Below are 25,825 nucleotides of genomic sequence, written 5' to 3'. Positions count from 1 at the left end.
TAGCTCTTCTTGTTGCATTAATCCTTTTACCATTACGTAATGCCCTTCTTTGTCTCTTTTGATCTTTGTTGGTTTAAAGTCCATTTTATCAGAGACTAGGATTATAACTCCTGCTTTTTGTTTTTTCTCTCCATTTGCTTGGTAAATCTTTCTCCAACCCTTTATTTTGAGCCTATATGTGTCCTTGAACATGAGAATGGGTTCCTGAATACAGCACACCAATGGGTCTTGACTTTTTATCCAATTTGTCAGTCTGTGCCTTTTGTTTGGAGCATTTAGCCCATTTACATTTAAGGTTAATATTGTTATGTGTGAATTTGACCTGCCATTTTGATGCTAGCTGGTTGTTTTGCCCATTAGTTGATGCAGTTTCTTCATTGTATTGATGCTCTTTACCATTGGGTACATTTTTGGAGTGGCTGATACTGGTTGTTCCTTTCCATGTTTAGTGCTTCTTTCAGGAAGAAAGGCCTGCTGATAATGAAATCTCTCAGCAATTGCTTGTTTGTAAGGGATTTTATTTCTCCTTTGCTATGAAGCTTAGTTTGGATGGATATGAAATCATAGGCTGAAAGTTCTTTCCTTTAAAGATATTGAATATTGACTACCACTACCTTCTGGCTTGTAGAATTTTTGCTGAGAGATCTGCTGTGAGTCTGATGGGCTTCCCTTTGTGGGTAACCTGATCTTTCTCTCTGGCTGACCTTAGCATTTTTTCCTTCATTTCAACCCTGGTGAATCTGACCATTATGTGCCTTGGCATTGTTCTTCTTGAGAAATATCTTTGTGGTGTTCTCTTTATATCCTGGACTTGAATGTTGACCAGCCTTGCTAGATTGGGGATGTTCTCTTGGAAAATATCCTGAAGAGTATTTTTCAGCTGGATTCATTCTTCCCATCACATTCAGATACACCTATCAAATGTAGATTAGGTCTTTTCACATAATCCCATATTTCTTGGAGGTTTTGTTCATTTCTTTTCACTGTTTTTCCCCTAATCTTGCCTTCTCATTTTATTTCATTGAGTTAATCTTCGGTCTCTGATATCCTTTCTTCTGCTTGATTTATTAGGCTATTGAAACTTATGTATGCTTCACGAAGTTCTTGTGTTGTGTTTTTCAGCTCCATCAAGTTGTTTATATTAGTTCTTGCTGTTTATTCTCATTAACATTTTGTCAAACCTTTTTTCAAGGTTCTTAGTTTTTTGCATTGGGTTAGAACAGGTTCTTTTAGCTCAGAGAAGTTTGTTATTACCCACCTTCTGAAGCCTGCTTCTGTTGATTCATCAGACTCATTCTGTATCCAGTTTTGTCCCTTCCTTGTGAGAAGTTGTGATCCCTTGGAGGAGAGGTGTTCTGGATTTTGGTATTTTCATTCTTTTTGCAATGATTTCTTCCCATCTTCATGGATTTATCTACCTTTGGTGTTTGTGGTTGATGACTTTTGGATTGGGTCTCTGAGTGGACATCCTTTTTGTTGATGTTGAAGCTATTTCTTTCTGTTTTTTAGTTTTCCTTTCAACAGTCAGGCCCCTCTGCTGCAAGACTGCTGGAGGTCTACTCCAAACCCAGCCTACTTGGGAATCACCTGTGGGGGCTGCAGAACAGTAAGGGTTGCTGCCAGTTTCTTCTGTTATCTTCATCCCAGAAGGGTACCCACTAGATATCAGCCAGAGCTCTCCTTTATGAGGTGCCTCTTTGGATATATGGGGGTTGGGGAGCCACTTGAGGAGACAGTATGTCCCTTATCAGAGCTCAGGTGCTGTTCTGGGAGTTCCATTGTTTCATTCAGAGCTGCTGGGCAGGTACATTTAAGTCTGCTGCAGCAGAACTCATAACTGCCTCTTTTTCCCAGGTGCTCTCTCCTGGGGAGGTGGAGCTTTATTTATAAGTTCCTGACATGCTGCTTTTTTTCAGAGATGCCTGCCTGCCAGGAGGTAGTCAAATCCCAGTCTGCCAGCAGAGGCATTGCTGAGCTGCTGTGGGCTCTGCCCAGCTGCTGTGTAAACTTCCTTGTGGTTTTCTTTACAGAAGTACAGTTAGAACTGCCTCGGTAATGGTGGTCTGCGTCAGTAATGGCAGACTTCCTCAGTAATGTGGACTGCCTCAGTAATGGCAGACTGCCTGGGTAATGGTGGACACCCTTGCCCCCGCCTAGCTGGACCATCCCAGGTCCCCCTGTGCTTGCTGTGGAACTCTCAATCTGAGTGTTTCAGATTGCTGGTGGTCTTTGTGGGGGTGGGACCCAGACAGATCACCTGGCTCCCTGTTTCAGCTCCCTCTTTTTCAGTTGAATGGGCATCTCTGTCTCCCAGGCATTCCAGTCGCCAGTTGAAATGGCTGCCCAGATTTGTGTTTTTGTGCAGACACCCATGGCACCAGCTGAAACAGCCATGCTGGAAACTTGTGGTCTTTTTCGGCCCAGGAACCTCCTGGTCTGTGGGTGGTAAAAACTGTGGGAGAAGCACAGTATCTGAACAGGAGTGCTGGAGTGGATGGAAAAGTCCCTGATGGCCTCCATTGGGTATGGAGGGGGGTCCTCTGGGGATTGCACTTCCCAGGTGAAGCAGTGGCCTACCTTGCCTTGGCTTACTCTTCTGAGGCTAAACCCACTGTGCAAATAGTCCCATTGAGATGCACCTGATACCTTGTTTGGAAATGCATTGATCACTAATCCTCTGTGTTGCTTTTGCTGGGAACTGCACTTCAGAGCTGTTCCTATTCAGCCATCTTGAGATAATTCTATTTTAAGTTGTTTTAGAAATCACCAAACTAATTTGCACAATGGCTGAACTAGTTTACATTCCCACCAACCGTGCATAAGTGTTCCCTAACATCACTAATCATTAGAGAAATGCAAATCAAAACCACAGTGAGACACCATCTCACACCAGTCAAAATGGCTATGCAGAATTTCTAGGTAAAACTTTACTTCCTCAGAGAACAAATTATTTGCAGACACTTTAATTTATTAAAATGTAGACATTGTGAGAAGCAATGTTTTTATTATGTTTTCCTCAATGCGGAATTGATTTATATCTATTCATTGCAGTAGATTCTTTTAATGCTTTCTTGATGTTTTTGTCTCCGTATCATCTAATTCAGGAGAAATTACCATAGAACCATGTTATGTATAATTATGATTGAATCAGTAGCCTGTAGGATGAATACATGAAAGCATTAAGGACATTATGATAATTTCAGGATTCGGCCAATCGTTCCTCTAGGTAGACAGGCCACTGCTGAAGTTTTCATCTGTTCCATGCAACCCTGTTTTTCTGCAGTTAATGTGGAGGCTGTAAACTGATCGTGTCAGGGAGGTGTTTTAATGTGTTCTCTATCTCTGGATTCCAGATAGTACATTTTTATGCCAAACAAAAGCCTGGTAGGCTGTCAAGAAAAAGTTCAAAAATCAAGAATGAAATGATTATATTTGCAATATGGTTCTTGAACATTGTTTTGACTTGCCATCTAATAAAATTTGTACTACAAACGTTGAGACAAAAAATAGTTTATACTCTTCAGTGCAGCTACAGATCTAAAATATGTAGAAACTTATTAACAGTGAATTCCAGTTGAAATTTTCAAAAAATATTAAAACTTCCTTGAGATACATATGTTACCACTTATTTCTGTCTGTGTTTTTTACAAATTGAAATAATACTTTTTTTTCTGATAAAATCCCAGGGCTTCCACTCCTGAGAAGCAAAGGAAGGAAATAGAATTCTGGGAGGGAAATAAGGATGAAGAAATTGAGTGAACCCAACTCCATGTCAGGTAATTCTCTTCCTTTTAAAAATATCAAACTCTGTATAGCATGAGTTTTTACTTTCTAGATGTCTTCTTTAAGACAGCTCTCTAAAACTTTGAAGAAAACTGGATTTTTTGAAAGTTGCCTTTGAGAAATGTTCAGTTAAGCGAAATGTTATCTGATAAAGGAGGAAGATATATTTTTCCAACTTTGCATATTAGCTCCAATGAAAAGAAGTGCAGAAGTTTGAGTTTTTATAGTTTGTTTTTCTATACCTATACTTTGCTTTCTTTGTAAATCTGTCTTATATCCTTTTTTCCTCTCATATAGGTAATATAGTTGTTGGCTATATAATGATGTTTCAATCAATAACAAACTGCATATAACATGGAATTCCCATATGGTTAAAATGCCATATATTTCTGTGCCTTTTCTATGTGTAGATACAGAAATACTTACCATTGTGTTACAGTTGACTGCAGTATTCAGAACAGTAACATACTGTTTAGGTTTGTAGCCCATAAGCAATGATAGGCTCTGCCATGAGCCAAGGTGCATAGTAGGCCATATCATCTAGGTTTGTATTAGAACAAGCTATGATGGTCACACAATGGTAAAAGTGCCTAATGACACATTTCTCAAAATATATCCTGGTTATTAAGCAACACATGGTTGTGATCCATCTGGTCCTCCAGTAGATGTAATAGCTGTTGCAGTAAAAATAGTCACATCTATTGACATGTATTCGACACAAAGGAAGAAACTGAAATTATTTCATGATCATAACCTAGAGACTACAAAAGTTCTAACATTTTTCATAAGGTTTTTGATCTTTATGTCTGCTCTTGAATGTGTATAAAGCATCAAGTGCTAAAACTTACAGCTAATCAGCTAAAACTGTTGCTATTATTTGTTTATATTTATATTTTCAAAGATCTCTGAAAATTTTGAACAAAAACTTGAACAAATGAAGAGGGCTTGCTTACTCTTACTTGACTATTCAACATCAAAAAGATGTCATTTTCCCAAGTTAATATGTGAATTTAATATTTATTAAAGCTTATTTTACTCTGGGAGTTGATATTTATTTAAATTGTATATGAAAAAATGAACAATTCAGAATAATTAAGTAAACCCAAAAGAGAAGAGCAACGAGAGAGCAGTAGTCCTACTGTTATGAACACAGTCCATGAGGCTTCTTTGTGTAAAGCAGTGGTACTGAGAATGCATTCATGAACAAGCCAGTTGAATAAAATAAAAAGTCACAACATAGACCAAGTCCATTTGGACATTTTGAATATGGTAAAAGTGATATTTCAACTAATTGGGCAAAAGGGGAATTTTAATAATGGGACTAGGTAAAATAGATACCATTTGAAAAAGATTATCAAGTTCAATACTTCATACCATAGACTAGTATAATTTTAAACTGATCAGATATTTAAATGTATAATTCTAAACTGATCAGATATTTAAATGTAAAAATGAAAGTAAGCAAGTATTAGAAGAAAAGATGGTGAGTTTTTCTATAATTTAGGAATGGCAATTAAACTGTGACTCAAAATCCAGATCCAATTAAAGATAAGATTGGTAAATCAGATTATTGTACTTAATAAAACAAAAAAGGGATATATTTATGATAGAAACAAAAAAAATACAAAAATCAAACCACATATTGGGAGGAAATATATGCAGTTTACATTATCAAGGACTAATCTTCCTAATTCATAAAGAACTTTTAAAAATTGAGAAATAAAGGCCAGCCACAGTGGCTCACACCTGTAATCCCCACACTTTGGGAGGCTGAGGTGGGCGGATCACCTGAGGTCATGAGTTTGAGAATAGCATGGCCAACATGGTGAAACCCTGTCTCTACTAAAAATAAAAAAATTAGTCTTTCTTGCTGTGTTCTTTCCTGGCTTTGGTATCAGGATGATACACGCCTCATAGAATGAGTTGGGGAAGATTTCCTCCTCCTGGATTTTTTGAAAGAATTTTGCTTTGATTGGTACCAATTTTTCTTTCTATGTCTAATAGAAATCAGCTGTAAATCCATCTGGTCTTGGACTTTTTCTCGGGAGATTTTCAACTACTGATTCAATCTTACTGCTTATTATTGGGCTGGTTAAGATTTCTATTTCTTCCTGGTTCAGTCCTGGGATATTGTAGTTTTCCTAGAAATTTATCCATTTCCTCTGGGTTTTCTAGTTTGTGAACATAAAGATGTTTATAGTAGTCGCTGATGCTTTTTTGTATTTCTTTGGTATCAGTTGCAATGTCTCCTTTTTCATATATGATTGTGCTTATTAAATCTTCTCTCTACTTTTCTTTGTAGAGCCAGCAGAATATCAATTCTGTATATTTGTAGAGCCAGTATAGCCAGCAGTATATCAATTTTATTTATCTTTTCATGGAGCCAAGTTTGCATGTAATTGGTCCTTAGTTCTTTTTTTTTTGTCACTATTTCATTTAGTTCTGCTCTGATCTTTGTTATTTCTTTTCTCCTACTAGTTTTGGGTTTGGTATGTCCTTTTGTCTCTAGTTATTTGAGATAAAACATTAGGTTGTTAGTTTGTAAACTTTCTATATTATTTATGTAGGCATTTAATGCTATAAATTTCCCTCTGCATTTCTTCTGCTGTCTCCCAGAGATGTTGATGTATTGTCTCTATTTTCTTTCCATTTGAATAATTAAAAAAAATTTTAATTTAATTGTTGACCTAAAGATCATTCAGGAGCAGGTTGTTTAATTTTCATGTTTTCTTTTAGTTTTAAGAGTTCCTCTTGGAATTAATTTCTAGTTTTATTCCATTCTGGTCCAAGAAGATACTTAATATAATTTTGATTTTTAAAAATGTACTGAGAGTTTTTGTGGTGTAAAATATGATTTATATTAGTGTGTTCTCACACTACCAATAAAGACATACTTCTAATAAAGACTGGATAATTTATAAAAGAAAGAGGATTAATGGAATCACAGTTCTACATAGCTGGCGAGGCCTCAGAACTATGGCAGAAGGCAAAGGAAAAGCAATGGAATGTCTTACATGGTGGTGAGCAAGAGAGCTTGTGCAGAGGAACTGCCCTTTATAAAACCATTAGATCTCCTGAGACTTATTCACTACCAGGAGAACCGTCTGAGGGAAATTGCCCCCATGATTCAGTGATCTCCACCTGGCTCATCCTTGACATATGGGGATTATTACAATACAAGGTAGGATTTGGTGAGGACACAGCCAAAACATATTCTGAGCTAGCTTGGAAAATGTTCTATTTCACTAAGGAGGAGGATTTATATTCTACAATTTTGAGGCAGAATGTTCTGTAAATATCTGTTTGGTATAAAGTCCTATTTGACTAAGATTTCTTTGTTTATTTTCTCTCCTGATGATCTGTGTAGTGCTGTTAATGAGGTTTGAATTCCTCCACTTTTCTTGTATTTCTGTCTCCCTCTTTTCTTAAGTCTGGTAGTAATTGTTTTATGAATCTGGGTGCTCTGGTGTTAGGTGCATATATATTTTCATTCCTGTTAACTTTAGATAGTCTGGTGAATACATGCCTTGGTGAAGTCCTTTTTGCAACGTTATCTTCCTGGAATTCTTTGAGTTTCTCCTATCTGGATGTCTGGCTTTCTAGCAAGGAAGTTTTCTTCAATTATTTCCTCAAATAGTTTCCAACGTTTTACTTTTTTTCTGCCTCAGAAATACATATCAATCATAAGTTTGGCCATTTTACATATTTTCATACTTCTTGAAGGCTCTGTTATATATTAACCTTCTTTTTTCTTTATTTTTGTCTGATGATTAATTTGAAGGACCTATCTTTAAGCTCTAAGATTCTCTCTTCTGCTTGACCTAATAAATAGACTATTAATGTTTTTCACTGTATTTTTAATTCTTTCAATGAATTTTTGATCTCCAAAAGTGCTTTTTTTTCATATGTCTCTTTGATAAGCTTTTCATTCATGATCTGAATTATTTTTCTAGTTTCTTTGTATTAGTTTTCAAATTTCACCTGGGTCTCATGGAGTTTCTTTAAAATCAATATTTTGGATTCTTTATCTAGTATTTCAAAGATTTCATTTTTGTTAAGATCCATTGCTAGAGAGTGAAGGTGATGTTTTTGAGGGTGCTGCAACACTATTTTTTCAACCTTCCAGAATTGCCTTTCTGCTTCTTTTTCTTGTGGATAAACTGTTTCTCCTTATTATTTTTAAATGTACTTTATTTGGATAGATTTTATTTTCCCCTTGAGGATATCACTATAATGTATTTTGGGAACTCTCAGATACAGAAAACTGCATGCTTTTTTCTCCTTTGTCCCAAAAGTTGTCCCCTTTGGGTGCTGTACTTTCCTTTCCCTCGGGAGCTGCACTCTACAAGGGCTAGACCACTGGGAATCCTGCAGCTTCCCTGTGCTTAGCCAAACCTGTGTGACTGCCACAATCTGAGTGGGTGCTAGGAAATAGTTATGGTGGCTTTGATAAAGTGCAGACACAAGGGTTGAGGTTCTATGGGGTGAAAACACTATCCCATTGATACACTCCAGCTCAGGTCTGTGGGAATGGTGAATGAATCTATGCATGCTGGTGGTCTGTCCTGAAGAATTCCCCAAATCACTACCCCCACTGTTTGGATTTGTGGGGGTAGAAGAGCTTGGATACCAGTAGACTACTGCAGGGGTAAGCAAAGCCAAGATGACTGCCACTTACCCTTTGACAAAATGTCACGTCCTTTTGTTTCTTAGCCCATCTCTACCATGCTTTTGCAGTTGTGCTTTTTCTCTGTCCCACCTGCTTTCTGTGAGTTCTCTTCTAGGTTCCAGCACTCTCCTCTTAATATTCTATTTCATTTATTTACCTAAAATTTGGGTATTTTTCCTAAAGAAAACTGGTGTCTAATATCTCTACTCAACCATCTTGAAAATAAATCTTCCAATGTTAATATTACTATTAAATTTTACAATATTAATATTACTATTACAACTTTTAATCTTATAATATTAATATTAACCGGATACTAGCTATTTTCTCAGGTTGATTCAACTGAAACATAGGTCATGATGCCAACCTCTAAGGTGATAAATGCCATCTCACTAGAGAAGTGAATTGAGGCTAGAGGGAACTTCTACAATCAACGTGAGGCAGGTAAGTACAAAGGGCACCAGGAATTAATTAACTGAGGTTTATACTGTCCCAAGGAGAAAGCAGGAATGAGAAGATATCAGCAAAAGTTAAATCTAGTATAATGAACAGACACCCACTAATTTCTTCAGGCCCTAAAACTTCTTTTGACAAATTTGACTGTTGGTTAGGAATCAAGTGATTAGTGAAGTAATCAGAACACAGGCTGTAGAGTGGTTTATCTCAACAAAGACAAACTTGTAAGCCAGGCTAAGAACAGAGAGGCCTTCACTGCTGACTGTGATAGGAGAGCTCCTAGATGAAAGCAGGGCAAAAGGTGGGTGGGGGAGTAGAAAGATTTTAGTGGGACATGCAAATGAGATACAAAGTAGGAATTAAGACTCAAGCACTTCTTCCTCAAAGCTAGCACATTGCTAAGCACGATATATAGGACAGTCAAGGAAGTCACTCGGTGATAGAGTAAGGTTTTATGCACACAGTAATTTCAAAAACTACTTTTCTTTTTCTTTTTTTGAGATGGAGTTTTATTCCTGTTGCCCAGGCTGGAGTGCAATGGTGTAATCTCAGCTCACTGAAACCTCCAGCTCCCAGGTTAAAGTGATTCTCCTGTTTTAGCCTACCAAGTAGCTGAGATTACAGGCGTGTGCCACCATGCCAGGCTAATTTTTTGTCTTTTTAGTAAAGACAGAGTTTCACCATGTTGGTTAGGCTGGTCTCGAACTCTGACCTCAGATGATCGCCTGCCTCAGCTTCCCAAAGTGCTAGGTGTGAGCCACAGGCTTGGCCGCTGTGACTTTTTTTTTTTACTAGACATTTATGAACTCTCAAGAGAAAGGCTTTAAGAAAGGTATCTTTGATTAGTGCTAACATTAGCCCTTTAACCCAGCAGTTATAATTACATGTGGGGATAGAGTATAATTCCAGTAACCAATCGGCTTTCCAGTCCTCCATGCAGCCTGTTAAATGAAGGTGCTGCCAGAATCGGGTTTGTGCCCCTGAGAAGAACCAAGAAGAGCCTGGCCAAGTCTCTTCTTTTCAGAAACTTGACCTTCAAGTGAATCACTTATTTTTCACCATGGTAAGAGGTCTATAAAAGGCTCTGAGATCACCCAGAATGGGAAATGGGCTTGCTACTTAAGTGTTTCCCAAATCAGCACCTTAACCCAACAGAATATTTTCGGAAACATTTAAGGCTCCAAAAACATTCTTCACACACACACACTTCCCTCTGAATTCTGTTTATGTAGCAGCACTTCCCTTCAATCCATATACTTGTGTGTTTTAGGGGAAAAAAAGGAAAAATCCCTCTGATGAGCTTATTTTTCAGTTTAGGTTTCATAATATTACCTTCAGAAAGTAACATTTTGAAAAAATATTTTGGGTATTTTGAAAAGTAATTAGGTTTGGTAAAATAAAAAAAAATACTCTATATCTTTTTCCCCATAAGTTTGTTCTTAAGGAAAAGTGGAAATTCTTGGACCCTAGAGTCTCAGACATAGCAGTTGAAGCTGCTTAGGTGACATAGCTGTTGGGCTGTGGAGAAGAAACAGCTCTGTCATGATAGTAAACTGGCAGGTTCCTTGGCTCCCAGAGGCCCATCCCTGAGCCATCAATCCTCTCAAACAGAAGCCACTTGTCACAAGCTGTTTACAGAGCAGGTCTGCAAGGCTGAATTGTACTTCCAGGACCCCTGCTTTTTTCTGTTCTTTTTTTTCATTTCCTACATGTATTTTTCCCTTTTTAATCACTTCCTTTTTTAAATTACTTCTTTTGATTATATTTTATTGTTCCTTTTAAAGGCTTACTACCTCCACATCTTGTCCCTCTGGAAGGTCTTCAGGGACAATAACATGCATGCATGGAGCTGTCATCTAGTATGATAACAACCTTTGGAATACCTCCTAAAGGACCAGCCTGAGGCTGTTTTACAGTTTACTTTTTTCTACTCTGGTAGAAGGAGTATACTCTAAAAAAGCACTGAAAAGTAGAGTATAATAAATACATAAATCAGTAACATGGTTGTTGATTATCATTGTAAAAATTATGTATTATATATAATTGTATGTGCTATAATTTTATATATTGGCAGAAAAGTAGATTTGTTTACATAAACATCACAACAATGTGAGTAGTGCATTGTGCTACATTATGATACATATGATGTCACTAGGTGATAGAAATTTTTTTGACTCCATTATAATCTTATAGAACCACAATCATATACATGGTTCATTACTGACCAAAACATGAAATGCAGGACTATAAACTGTATATTATACACATATACATATTTATGTACATAAATATTACACACATAGAACATCATAGACTTCATTGAATTTGTTTTAAACAACAACTTCTGGGGTATCTACTGGATTTTTAAAAAAAGGATTAGGAGAAATAATTTTGATATATTGGAGAGAATGCTGGGATGAGGATCAGGAGCTCTGGTTTAGAGTATTGGTTTGTAATTTACTACCTATGTCAATTTGGGTTTAATGTTTAAGTTCTTTGAGCCTTCATTTATTAAAGTACAAATTGGGAATAATAGTACATGTCTCATAAAGTTATTGTAAGGATTAAATAAGACAGTGTGTATAACAGCATCTGGAAAACTCCTAAAATACTTTAAAAATTGAAGAGCATAAATGATTTCATTGATTTCTTATTAACTCCGCATTGTTAATTGAGTCACTACAGCATATGTTTCGGTTCTTTACATTAAGATATACAGGTATATTCGATCTATCCTTTGGATATACTTTGGAGACAAATCACATGAGCCTTTTAAATGTATAATAACAGCAATATGTATTTGAATGACCCAAAATATCCTAAAATGCTTCAGGGCAGAAATGTTATAATCAAATTATAAATCTTCTAAAATTTATTATCTATATAGTTAATAGATTACTAATTACTCTCAGCAGTTCAAATTATCAGACATTCTGAATAAATGTTGTTTTATCATTACTACAGATAGAAAGCCAGTGAAATAAAGCATCTGTATTAAAAGCACAGACAGTTTCAATACAGATGCTTTATTTCACTGGCTTTCTATCTGCAGTAAGCAGATATCTTTTGCCCATAATTACCATGCTGTTTCCTGAGTGTCTATAATTGCTAAGTTGAATAATTGATGATCTCTTGTGGTAGAGCAAATTACCAAATTTAGTGGTTTAAAACAACAATAATTACTTTATTATTCTCTCTCATGGTTCTAGATGTTGATTAAACTCAGCTCAATGATTCTCTCTAATGTCTTTTATGAGGTTGTAGAAGAATTGGAGCTGGGATAGAATTATCTGAAGGCTCATACACTCACATATCTGGAGTTGAGCAAGGAAGTCTCAGACAAGTCACTCCTGAAATAGCTGGTGCTCGCTGGTCATTGCTTTCTGTTTCTTCACATGTCTCCATTACACTGGCTTCAGGGTAGCCAAACTTTTACATAGTAGCTCAGGGATCAAAAGGTGCCTGTACAGGAAGTGAGAAACAGGATAGATGTGTCATTTCTAAAGACTTAGCCTCATACAGCATCACTCCTGCCATATTTGGTTCATTTAAAGGAAGTCATTAAAGCTGGATCATATTGAAGAGAAGGAAAATTAACTTTCTGATTTTGCTACAAAGTGTCTAAGAATCTTCACACAAGTTTTAAAACCACCAAAGTTATTAAAATCCTAACTAATTTTTGATTTACTATCCTATGGAAGTCTGTTATATCAACATCTTTTCCTACCTACAGACTGTGAACCAAAGAGGGATGTTTATGGCTTCTGCTCATTTGAATACCTCAAAATATCAATATGGTGCTTAAAAAATTCTTGCTGAAGTGAACTTTGTCTCTAAGAATGTTTTAATATCATAGCAAAGTGACCCCAATTATATGAGTAAAACATTTTTAAGACTGTAGGAGACTTAAATTTTATGGAGCTATGTGATAATAAAAAAGGATAAAGGGGCATTGCATTTTAGCTCTGGGGCATTAATATGCTTAATAAAATAAAGATGACTAAGATGCTAATGATATAAAAATTAAGTATATGTCTGGGATAATGAGCAGAAGAACATTGCCTAATCTGATTGTATTCATGATGGTACTTTCCAAAGCACTTTTATCATCAAGATAACTTGATAACACACCTGTTTCTTGTAACAATTCTATATTTTAGGTAAGCTGATTCTGGAATCAGAAGACGAGAGTAAGACAGCAATAGTGGATAAAGAATTGATACTCTTACTGATGCTGAAGTGAAACAAAACAAAACATATAGCAAAATACCCATGGCAGCATGGGCTCAAGAGAAAGCACTATTTCCATTCCATTTTCCTGCCACTGTCTTAAATTTAACCCACACCCTACCTTCATGATATTTTCGGTCTCTGTATTTTTAAAAATTTCTTATTGGCAATCATTTTTATCAGGTAAAATGCATGAAAATTTAAATCAAATGTGAAACGTACAAATCACAGCCTGAAACCCACTGAAAGTTTTAGAATAAGTAAGAGAACTTCAGGAAAGATGGTTCATTTGACATTGCCACCATTATCATTATTCTTGAATAGAGCAGGTGTTCTGACACTGGACCCAGGCAGGAGGGAACATGATTCCATTACATAGCTTGTTCTTACTAAGTCATAATAAAGACAGAAATCCTGACTCTACCATTAACTACTTGTGTGGCCTTAAGCCAGTGTTTCATTTCTCTATAATCTGTAAAATAGTATACTTATTATAAAAGATTATTTTCAGACATTTTAAATAATTCATAAAAAGTGTTATCACAACATGAAGATCACATGACACACTCCATAAATATTAGCTCGTATTAACAGTTCATTATTAATAGTATAAATGCCAGGCATTAGTTTTGGTTAAAAATAATAAATTATTTGTCCACAATACTGTAAAATTTAATTTTTTTTTAGATGAAGTCTCACTCTGTCACCAGGCTGGAGTGCAGTAGGGTGATTTTGGCTCACTGAAACTTCTGCCTTCTGGGATCATGAGATTCTCCTGCCTCAGCTTCCTGAGTAGCTGGGACTACAGGTATGCACTACCATGCCCAGCTTACTTTTGTGTTTTTAGTAGGGATGGGGTTTCACCATACTGGCCAGGATAGTCTCAATCTCTTGACCTTGTGATCCGCCCACCTCAGCCTCTCACAGTGCTGGGATTGCAATCATGAGACACTGCTCCTGGCCAAAACTTTTATGCACAGTGTAGTATCTCTCTGTGAGGACTCATATACCTGCCACTCAGGTAAGTATGCATGGTAGAGATGTTCTGAATAAGCTTACCTGATCTCAATTCCCTGCTTTTCCTCTTATACTAGACACCAGAGATGAGAGTAGGTTCTTTCAGAAAGGATTTGCATTGGCTTCTTTCAACTCTAGAGCAATGATCATTCTGTGAATACCTTATACTAATGTTAGAGTTGAAGTTTTCAAGACCATATAAATAGTGCAAACTTTTATTTTTTATTTTAATTTATTTTTATTGCATTTTAGGTTTTGGGGTCCATGTGAAGAACATGCAAGATAGTTGCATAGGTACACACGTGGCAGTGTGATTTGCTGCCTTCCTCCCCTTCACCTATATCTGGCATTTCTCCCCATGTTATCTCTCCCCAACTCCCCACCCTCCGCTGTCCCTCCTCTATTCCCCCCAACAGACCCCAGTGTGTAGTGCTCTGCTCCCTGTGTCCATGTGTTCTCATTGTTCAACACCCACCTATGAGTAAGAACATGCAGTATTTAATTTTCTGTTCTTGTGTCAGTTTGCTCAGGATGATGGTCTCCAGGTTCATGCATGTCCCTACAAAGGACACAAACTCATCGTTTTTGATGGTTGCATAATATTCCATGGTGTATATGAGTCACATTTTCCCTGTCCAGTCTCATCATTGATGGGCATTTGGGTTGGTTCCTTTTAAGCACAAATCTATATGCAACTGATATTCTGTTTAAGAATTGTCCCATGACATTATTCAAGCCAGTCCGTTTGATGAGTCCTCTGCAGAGGAAAATTAGTTCTTGTATACCTTATATTGAGGTTTTAACCTAGTTTTATATGGGGATTTTCTGTTTAGACATTTCATTTTATATTTTCTACAGGCTTTATTTTATCCCTGTGCCTGAGGCAGCCATCAAAAGAGAAGTCTAAAGACTCCAGGGCAAGACTTATCAGGGTGAAAGCCAGCTTGTTATTTACATAACTTCCAGCTTTCTAATTTTAGTTTTCTACTTTAATTTCCTATCTTAACATCATTTTGGACATTGAAGAATCATTCACTTTATTTCAACTCAGAAAGATGTAAAAAAAAAAAAAGACACCTAATGAAAGATTATATTTACTTACAGGGGAATGTCTTTGCTAGAATCTAGACTGCCACTCTGTTGTAAACAAACATTGGATTATTAAGTTTTACACTAGACTTTATCATCTGCAGTTACCTTATAGGCAAAACACAGATGGCATACTTATGATTGCAAATGAGCGTGTACATATTATAACCTTGACAATGTCAATGAAAAGTATAGCTCATGAACATTGGGTGGTGGAAGAGGAGAATTGAAGAAAATGGAACCTTATATAGTAGTAATTTGATATACTATAAAAATTTGATTGGACGAAAGTTGAGATTTAAGTCTATAATGTAAAAATTTTATTTAAACTCTAAAATTTATGTTTTAACATTCAACAAATAGAATACAGGGAAAAAGTGAAACTGGAGAGTATAAGTAAAATTAAATTCTTTTCTTCTATAATGAGTATTAATATGTGACTTTATAATGGATATGTAACTATACCATTGGTAGGTTTTCTTTTTAGTGACATAATTTTAACTAATAGAAGAATACATAATTGTATATGCAAATAAAACCAGAAATAAAATGAGTGGGGCAAGAGGTAGATAATGTCGTTCTCCCTTCAAATTTTTTTACTAACAGTTTTTGTAGTATTTGATTATTAAAAAGTATGCATGTATTTCTTTATTTAATAAGTAAACATTTACTGAATGTCTACAATATACCATGCATAGTTTAAGGGTTAAAAATCTAACCTAAGTGAAGAAAAAATTTATTTTATACAATTGATATTCTGGTAATGGGATTTAGAAAAATGAATAGTAAATACAACAGGCAGTGTGCAGTGGCTCACGCCTGTAATCCCAGCACTTTGGGAGACTGAGACGGGTGGTTCACTTGAGGTCAGGAGTTTTGAGACCAGCATGGCCAACATGGTGAAACCCCATCTCTGCTAAAAAGTACAAAATGTAACCAGGTGTGGTGGCACGTGCCTATAATCCCAGCTACTTGGAAGGCTGAGGCAGGAGAATTGCTTGAACCTGGGAGGTGGAGGTTGTAGTGGTGAGACAAGATCACACCACTGTACTCCAGCCTGGGTGACAGAGTGAGACTTCATCAAAAAAAAAAAAAGCAAAAAACAACAAATAAACAAATTATATGGTGTGTGTGTGTGTGTGTGTTTGTGTGTGTGTGTAACAAGGGCAGAAGAAAATGTTATAAATAAAATTCATTCATTAATATATACTGTGAAGCTGAAAATAGGAATTTAGTTGTAAGATGAGTTAATATAAATGGAAAACTCATAGTAGGCATCTTTTACCAGAGTATGTTCTAAGAAAAGGATTAGGTCCATAGATATGAAGTAGATTTTTATCACTATAATATATAGTTTTCATGAGTCCCAATTGTGAGACACTTCAAAGCAAGTAGGTCCAAATATTCCATTAGTTTGAGTATATAAAATATGAAGTACTTAAAATCTTAAGAGTTATGTAAACAAGCAGCCCATATTCATGGACATCTAATACACTGTCTACAAGATCTGCCTCCTCTTAACTTGTCATACTTTCCTGGGCAGTATGTCTGGTTAGCCTGTATTTTCCTACACTTTATTCCTTTCCTGGTCATTTTAATCAAAGGACAATAATGATAATCTCACCAAATGAAGAATAGCAATTTTTTGTTCAAAGGTACAAAACTTCATTTTAATATAAGTAACACAGAGTCATAAAGTAGAAAAGTTAGGTATTTAAAATTTTCTGAGAATATTACTGTGTAATTTATGTAAAGGTACTAACAATGAAAGAGAAACGATTATTTTTTGGTTCTAAGGTAGCACATGTGTATTGATATGACTAAGTTTAAATAAAAATTAAAATCATTTGGTTGTTGTTATTATGTAGTAATTCAATTCTGCATATTCAGTGAAAATAATGTCAATTTCCCTTTTAGCATTGTGAAAGAATTATGGGAAATACAAAATATTTGTACTTTCAAATGTCTTAGCTTTCAAAAATTACTATTTATCACAGTCAAGCAAAATGAAGATAAATGTGAAAATTAGACAATTCATCTCAAATAAGTATTTACCTTAAGTTTAATGAGCTAGTTGTTATATATTTATTGAGTTAACTGGTGCATATTAATTAAATCTCCATTGTTTGTTTAAAATCTCTTTTGGAGAATTTCATGCCATCTGGTTAACTTACTTTAAATGACAAAAGCAATAAGTACTTAATTGAATTCCTATTAATGCACTGTGGTCTCTAAACATGTGAGATTTTAATGAGCATTTCACCATATTTGCTGAAAGAATATTGTCTAGATAAGAATAAATGTTTTGTTAATTCCCTTTGTTAACTCCTTTGCTGCTAAGAGTAGGTGCAAAATATCGCAAAATTGTCATTAAGAGTGATTCAAATTGTTATTTGAAAATAAATCATCACACTTTAGAAGTAAGTAAATTTCTAAAACTGTCTTCCTACAGTATTTCTTTATTTCCCACAGTGTATCCACAGATGTTAGATTTAACTTTCTCTGCTTTTTATACTCTGGAAAAACAATGTTGTGAACAGAGACATATACAATTATATAACTGTAATGTGACACTGAACAGAGTAGTTTAAGGCTTCTGTTTTGAGTTATTCTCCAAGCATGGGTGATGTAAAACTATGGGTATGTGCTGCTTTAAAAAATTGACATTTTGAAGGAAGTGTAGCTGGATCATTGTATATGAATGAACTGATTCTGCAAGTTGTTTGCAAATTGACTTTAGAACTTAAAAAACGTTTTCTTTCCTAGAGAAATCATGGGAAAATTTGGTTTCTTAGCCTATGTGAAAACAGATCTAACATATACCGTGCCAGAACCAGAGTTTAAAGTAGTGTTGTTCGGATTGCAGGTCATAACCACACTAACAGGTTCTGAATAAATATAATAAACAGGAAATGACAAATTTATTCTCTAAATGAAAATAATACAAAATATCACGTGAATTCTGTATTATAAGAATGCTTTATGAAACCCTTTTAATTTTCCTGTGTATCTATGTTATATATTTGTATATGTGTTTTAAGTTTTGCCTATAGTGAATTGTAAAATCAAATGTGTTCTGTGGGTCACTGCCAAAAAGTTTGAAAATAACTGGTTTAAGCATTCTATAAAAGCCAATCTCTGTCTAAATTCTGTCCCTGACACAGTTCCAAAAATTGCTATCCATCAAACTATTTTTAAACATTTGAGCCTATTGCTTTGCTAGATAAGCAACATGGGACCAAATTTAGAATTACATTCCCAGGAAAAATTCAGTACATTTAATTCTATATATATATTTCTAAAAAGATTTATTATTTTCCTCTGTGGTGAATAAACATCAATGGCAAGTAGTTCAAACAAATGAATACAATGCATTTTTATTAATTTTTCTTAAAAAAGATACTAAAACATTTCTGAGTCTAGGGAATGTTTAGAGGAATGAAGCTGCTTTGAGGCCATTCTTTAGATCTTGTGTCTGTAAATTGAAGGGCTCATGTGGGTGAAAAGTCCCCTTCAGAAAAAGAAAGAGCTAGGTCACCTAGGGTATATAAAAGAGAAATTAACATTGATCAACCTCTATTCTTTCTACCAAAGATGGAAATGTGGATAAAAGCCATAATTTAATTCATTTCCCAGTTGCCTCAAGAATACTCTTGTCTCTAATCCTAATCATTTCTGTTACATTAGGATTAGAGACAAGTTCTGTTTAGAAATAACTCCAATAACACTTTTTACATTTTATTTTTATATTGAAAGTCAGTCAGTTTTGCTTCAGCCTCAGAGGGTGTTTATGTAAAATTAAATGAGCACCTGCATTGAGTTGCATTTTTTTTCTAAATAGGAAATGGGTTAAGGAAGAATGAGGCTAACAGAGGCCAGTATAGAGGTAGTGCAAGTTTTTTTCCAGTAGGTTAATAGTAGAAGCATATCTGGGAAATGAAAAAAAAAAAAAAAAAACCTTGGAAGATATTTGGTAGGAGGTCTCCTTAAGTTTTGTTTTAATATCTATCTGGATTATGCTTAGAAGATACTAGTCTTGAGGGAATTAGGAGAAAAAATGAAAATATAATTATGAATAATTATAAGAAAAGACAGAACTAGGTTGGATAATCTGGCTAGAGAGAAACCAGGAGCCATACTGACATTGATTTTGTTCCTCAAACATCTACGCCTTGAAAAATATTAAAATGTATGCCAGAGAACTGATGTAATGAGAAAATCATAACCGACGTTGCCATTTGCACTGCTGCCAGAAATTGGACCAAACGTAGGCAACTACTGAGGCTAGCATGAATGCTACTTGTATAGCAGAAATTCCACGTGGTGACTAATGCTGTCCCCCAGGGTGGACAATCTAAAAACACTACTCAGTATAAAAGGCCTTTGCAAGTGCTATATCTTGTTGAAAATCTCTTCTTCAAGATCATTAGATGCTATCTCTAGAAATGAAGACTGAAGTTCAGTATTACCTCTTTGGGAAGGTCTTTAGCCTGCCTAAAGCAGTCTCCCAACTCTTTATACTCTCTATCAACTGAACTATCTCATTCATAGTACCTTGCCGGCATCAAAAAGTTTAATCTCCCCCTCCCCTCCCCTCTGCTCCTCTCCTCTCCCCCTTCTCCCTCTCTGCCCCCCTTTCTCCCTTCTTTCCTTCCTTCCTTTCTCCCTCCCTTCTTTCTTTCCTTCCCTCCTTGTTTAATTGTTTATATCTCCCCAATAGAAGAAAAGGTACAAGGGTAAAATTCTGTCTGTTTTATGCAAAACTCTGTTGTCATCACCAGAGGAGGGCAAGGAACATGGTAGTGGTGCAGTTGACACTTGACTGAACGGTTTTGAAAAGCAAATATAACAGGAAAGTACTGGGAATCTAGAGATATATCCAGGGATATATCTATATATATCTAGATAAATCCAGGGATATATCTATAGATTGCATGTTCTAGTATTCCTACTATAAATACTGGGAATATTAATGGATGTGAGAAACACGCTCACCCATCCAAACCCAAGGAATGGACTTAGAGGCAGCAAGAACAGGGAAAGTGAGACTTAATAGTGGTCTTTCAAGATCGGGTGCCTGGTAGGTAGGCACACCAGGGAAATTACAGCAGGTAATTTATCTCCTAGCATGCAAGTCCCTTCCCCACTTCCTCATTGGTTAAGTACTAGGGAGTTACAACCTTCCCAGATGTTGCCTAAGTTTAATTATCCCCCTTATAAGGTTATGCTTACGTTGATATTGACCAGGCCTTTACATTTGGGAGGAAACACAATGTAAGACTAGACCTCTGGTCCAGCCTGCCTGAGTTCAATTCCCCCAGGTATTCTATGCATTAGTTACGTTTTTTCTACTATGTTTTTTCTCTCAGTTGTACAATGAAGATTAAAATCATAGCCCTATTACAGGGTAGTCCTGAGTATACATGAGTTACTATGTGTAAAGCAGTTGGAATATTGCCTGGAAAGTAATAAGCTATATGGAATCATTTGCTATTATTATTACTTGGAATGGGTTTTTGGCAAATTTATAATTTCTGTGTTGCTTGAGCTTTACTTTCTAAATATTTAAATGACTGATGTGCCCTACTATCTCTCTCCTGGAAGCATTTCTGCTTCCTTTTCTTGAAATATTCTCTTGATCTAGTACACTGGCACAAGAAGAGGCCTGGGAAAGATTAGGAGGTTGATCTAGGAACAGATGGAGATGCTCATCAAGAACAATCTTCACTATTGGACCCAGGCCTGGCCTGCTATGTTTTTCTCTGTTCCAAAAGACAAAATAGACAGAGTTCAGCAGACATCCCTAGCCAGATACATTTATCATTTAGTTTATTTAAGTAGAAAGAACATTTGAAACAAAGATAACATAGAATGATTTGAATGGTATTAAAATGCAACATAAAACTCCCTTTTTATTTAGCAAACACAGTAGATTCAGATCATCAAAACTTTACAACTCAGATCTATAGTCAGCAACCCCTTAAGTCCTTCCCACTATATCTCCTCCTTTGTTGCAGAGACAAATCTGCAGTAATAAACAAATAAAATTGATTTAATTTTTTAAAAAATGGTGCCTTATGTCTGTGTTGGAGACTAGATATGTGTATGTGATGTCTGGTCGTGTGTTTGTAAGACTATCTGTACTTATTTTGGAGCATTCCTTCTCTCACCAGCAAGTATAAGAAACGTGGACACAAACCTAAGCAAAGCCTACTATTATATCTTCTTCCCAGAGTATAAAACTAAGAAGACTCAGAACTTAGGTATGGCAGTGGGTGGTCCATTTGAATATATTTAACTACATTTGATTATTCATATTAATTCTAATATGAATAATCTTCCATAAGTTTTCAGATCAGCATATCCTATATAAAGTTACCTCTTGCTTTGCAATTATTTTAAACATTTTATTTAATATGGCTCAAAATATTGTTTACTAGTTAGTTGTTGAACAACTAAAGTGCTGTTCAACACATTTTATATAGAAAGTGAATGTCTGTATATTTGGCCCTATTGACCTTGTACTTGAATTGCTGGTTACAGATATATGGAAGGTGCTCATCTTTTATTGCTATTCGGATACTTTTTCCTACTTAGCAGTAATTTACTACATGAAAGCTCTAACTCTAACATGAATAATAACAGCAGAATATAGCCTATTTATTTTCCCATCATGTTTTTCAAGGTAGCCTCCCACAAATTTAGAAAAGTGTCTACCTTGCTTAGTCCAAGTTATTTCCGTTACATGGAGGTATTTTGGCATAGCAATAAAATAACTGGAAAGTCCTTTGAGTGTGTTTGAAGTAGACATTTTTCAGTACAGTTTCTAATATAAATCTACTGTTTTCTTCTCACGGAGGTGTGAAGGTGTGCAAAGGACCAATAAAGACTTCAGAAACTCATAAGCACTGTGTGAAGAATGTTTTTCCTCTGTTCCAGAACAGAATGTTTCAGCCTGACAACAAAGATGAAGGTGTCTGTCAAAGATTTAGTTGATAGCTTAAAAAAATGCTATGTATAATTTTTTTTGCTGAGTTGAATTGCAAAACAGTAAGCAGTCATTATTTGACTCTAAAATGGAAAACAATTATTTTAAAAAATGGCATTGTTTAAAGACAACACAAGCAGAATAGCAGCCAATATTAAACTCCATACTTAAGCTCCAGATTTGCTAATATGCACAGTTACATCTTCTTCTAGGGAAATGGGAATGCTGCTCACATGATAATTTGAAAATGAATGAACCCAGTGAAAGTAGATGGTAATGAGGCTGATAGGGACACTCAGCTGGACATCTACCCTCAGGAAGTGGTTTAAAATATTGGCTATTTGGTACCATCTGTTGAATTCTGTACACTAAAAACAATGCTATTCAAAACTCAGTTTTGTGAGCCAGGAATGAAGGATGTCTCTTACAGGGATCATTTAACAGAACTCATTGAACAGGAGGACAACCATCAGAGAGAGAGTGAAATCTCTTCTGACAATTCCACACCACATTAATTTGAAATGGACTGAGAAAATATAAGCATTAATTCATTCCTGCAAACACATAATCCTCAACTTTATGCAGTAAGTAGAAACATCCATCCTATTGTGTATAATAAGTAGGTAAAAGAAAAATAGCAATGTGGACAGATGATTTGCTTAGTAACTTAGGCAGGCTCCTTACAGAATTTTATATAATATTTCTTCAGCAGTGAGAGAAATTCTATTTTTTTATTCTGTATTAAATTTAGAGATTCTAGATTTACCTTTACAGTGGTCAAAGTCACCATTATATAACCTCTTTTCTGAACTCATAATAGTCCTGTTATGCAAGTAAATAGCCAATGATAAGAAAGCAAAGACAGCAAACAAAATCTATTTTTTATTTTGTTTATTTTCAAAAATTTTCATAGGTTTGGGAGAACATGTGGTATTTTGTTAAATGAGTAAGTTCTTTAGTGGTGATTTGCTACACCCATCACCCAAGCAGCATACACTGACCCCAAGTTGTAGTCTTGTATCCCTCGACCCCTTCTCATTCTTTCTTCCCCAAGTCTCCAAGGTCTACTGTATTATTCTTATGCTTTTGCGTCCTGCATCCTTATAGTTTAGCTCCCACTTTTAAATGAGAACATATAATGTTCAGTTTTTCATTCCTGAGTTACTTCATTTAGAATAATAGTCTCCAAACCCATCCAGGTTGCTTTGAATGCCATTAATTCATTCCTTTTTATGGCTGAGTAGTATTACCACAGTTTCCTTATCTACTTTTTGATTGATGGGCATTTGGGCTGTTTCCGCCTTTTTTTTTTTTTTTTTTTTTTTTAGATGAGGTCTTGCTCAGTCGCCCAGACTGGAGTGTAGTGGCATGATCTTGGCTCACTGCATTACAGTCATGAGCCACTGTGCCTGGCCTGGTTCTACATTTTAAGCAAACAAAATATAGAAAGCAAAAATAGTCTTTTAAAAATATGGGATTTTCCAGTTTTTATTGAAGTTTCTCACATTTTTGTTGATGATGTTTCCTCTGCCTTTTTTTCCATAGGAAAGTATTTTTATATGAAATTAATTAAATATACATATGAAGTTCAGTGCTTAGCACATTGTGTGATACATAGTGATTATTAAATAAATATTTGCTGACCAAAAAAAGTGAAGGTCAAAAACCCAGGCATTTTCCTGATGTGAGAATTTAGAAGATTATAAAATAAAATGAATATTCTCATTTCAAATAAAATAATGGGAGTGTGATGGTTTATCTACATATATGTGACTTAAGTAGAAAAATGAAAATTATTTTCATACTATTTTTAATTTTTTAAAGAAATCAATAACTTAAAGTTAACTTATTTGTTCTAAGAAATCTACTTCTAAGTATAATGCATGATTTTATTTATAATCAAGAGCAAAAATATTATATGTGCCATTAGTAAAACATTAGCCATTCTTGATCGGCTGATGACTGTCTTTATTATTTCATCTATTACTGAATAATAGATGAAACTCTGAATAAATGAAATTGCTAAATAAGTGTCACAATGTTAAGATTAAGGCTACTCACCAGATACTTTTCTACCTAGAGAATATATCTTTATGAGTTACACACATATAGCATTATATCTGATGACAACTGTGTTTATGCAACCAACAGAAAATTCTCTGTCACTATTGAGAGAAGAAAAGTACTTATCATGAAAAGAGTTTCTTCTTGACTTTCCTTGAAAGGCCTGCTTAAATTTTTGATTAACTCAAACGATTTTCAAAGAACACTGAAAAACTCACTAGAACATTGGTAATAGTATTAAGCATATAAATAAATGTGTGCATGTATGTAAACATGTAACCATGACTTGCCTAGTCAATGCTTTTCCTCATTATAAGGTTTCTAAGGATTTAACACAACCAAAAATATAGCTTAATTTAGCTCAGACATGAAGAGTTTTGCTATGAAGAGTTCATATATGTATATACATATATGTTCATATATGATGCTGAAATGGATTATAAAATGTCTTTACCAAAGAGAAGCAGAAATGAGCAAAATATCATATTCTTTTTTTGAGACGGAGTTTCGCTCTCGTTACCCAGGCTGGAGTGCAATGGCGCAATCTCGGCTCACCGCAACCTCCGCCTCCTGGGTTCAGGCAATTCTCCTGCCTCAGCCTCCTGAGTAGCTGGGATTACAGGCACGCGCCACCGTGCCCAGCTAAATTTTTGTATCTTTAGTAGAGACGGGGTTTCACCGTGTTGACCAGGATGGTCTCGATCTCTTGACCTCGTGACCCACTAGCCTCGGCCTCCCAAAGTGCTGGGATTATAGGCATTAGCCACTGCGCCTGGCCACAAATAACAAATTATTAATGGCTGAATTATTATTTTGAAAATTTACAGTCCATTGAATAATGGACACTTATGTCCTATCTCTCCTTCTTGTTTCTAAAGCTGATTATTGAATGTGTTATTTCTACTTCTTGTAAATCAGACATTAACCTTCCCATTTAATATTGTAGAAGTTTTGAAAGGTTAAGAAACTTGCCCAATGTCACACAAATAGTAAGTGTTGAAATCATCTGTAATTATGGTTCACTGTGTTCCCCTCACTAGGTTGACTTTGTATACTTCCTATTGTCTTTGAGAAGCAGTAAGTATTCTTTCAAAATTGATAAATATCATAGAAAAGAAACAGGAGAAAATAAAGAGGAAAAAATTACAGCATAGGAAACAAATGCCAGTGGCTTATTATCTGCTTTCCAAATTAAGTATAAGCATGGTGAAGCAAGAATTTTGAGAATCAGTTGTTTAATTTAAATTTTTAGGTAATCATTGATTGTTAATCAATAATAGAGGCCAACTAATGGAAATCAAAGCATAAAATGATCTTAACCATACTTTAAAATAAAGACAGTTTTGAAAAAAGACAGCAATAACAACAAAAATGGCTTGATCCTGCCCCTTATGAGGCTTTCCGTTTGGTGAAAAAACTTTGAAATAATTGCAAGAGTGAGGGTAGTTACATATAATATGGGAGCTAATCACTCCAAACATCCAGCTTGAGAACTTCCTAGTGTAAATGATATTAGAGACCTCAATAAT

The 25,825-nt window shown here is 35.3% G+C and overlaps 1 long non-coding RNA gene across 1 annotated transcript in view; it reads left to right on the top strand.

Annotated features, from left to right (window-relative positions):
• LOC128929645 (uncharacterized) overlaps positions 1-25,825 on the top strand; it is a 110,956-nt gene that overhangs the window by 62,783 nt on the left and 22,348 nt on the right. The window contains exons 3-5 of the long non-coding RNA XR_008476414.2: positions 3,687-3,776; positions 8,785-8,896; positions 13,826-13,946. This is a non-coding gene — a long non-coding RNA (uncharacterized LOC128929645). The remainder of the gene's footprint in view (positions 1-3,686; positions 3,777-8,784; positions 8,897-13,825; positions 13,947-25,825) is intronic.

This window comes from Callithrix jacchus, chromosome 14 (genome assembly GCF_049354715.1).
Source record: "Callithrix jacchus isolate 240 chromosome 14, calJac240_pri, whole genome shotgun sequence".
In the NCBI taxonomy this organism is placed as follows: domain Eukaryota; kingdom Metazoa; phylum Chordata; class Mammalia; order Primates; family Cebidae; genus Callithrix; species Callithrix jacchus.
Note: the sequence above shows the minus strand (reverse complement) of the source record. Positions and strands in the feature narration are given on the sequence as shown.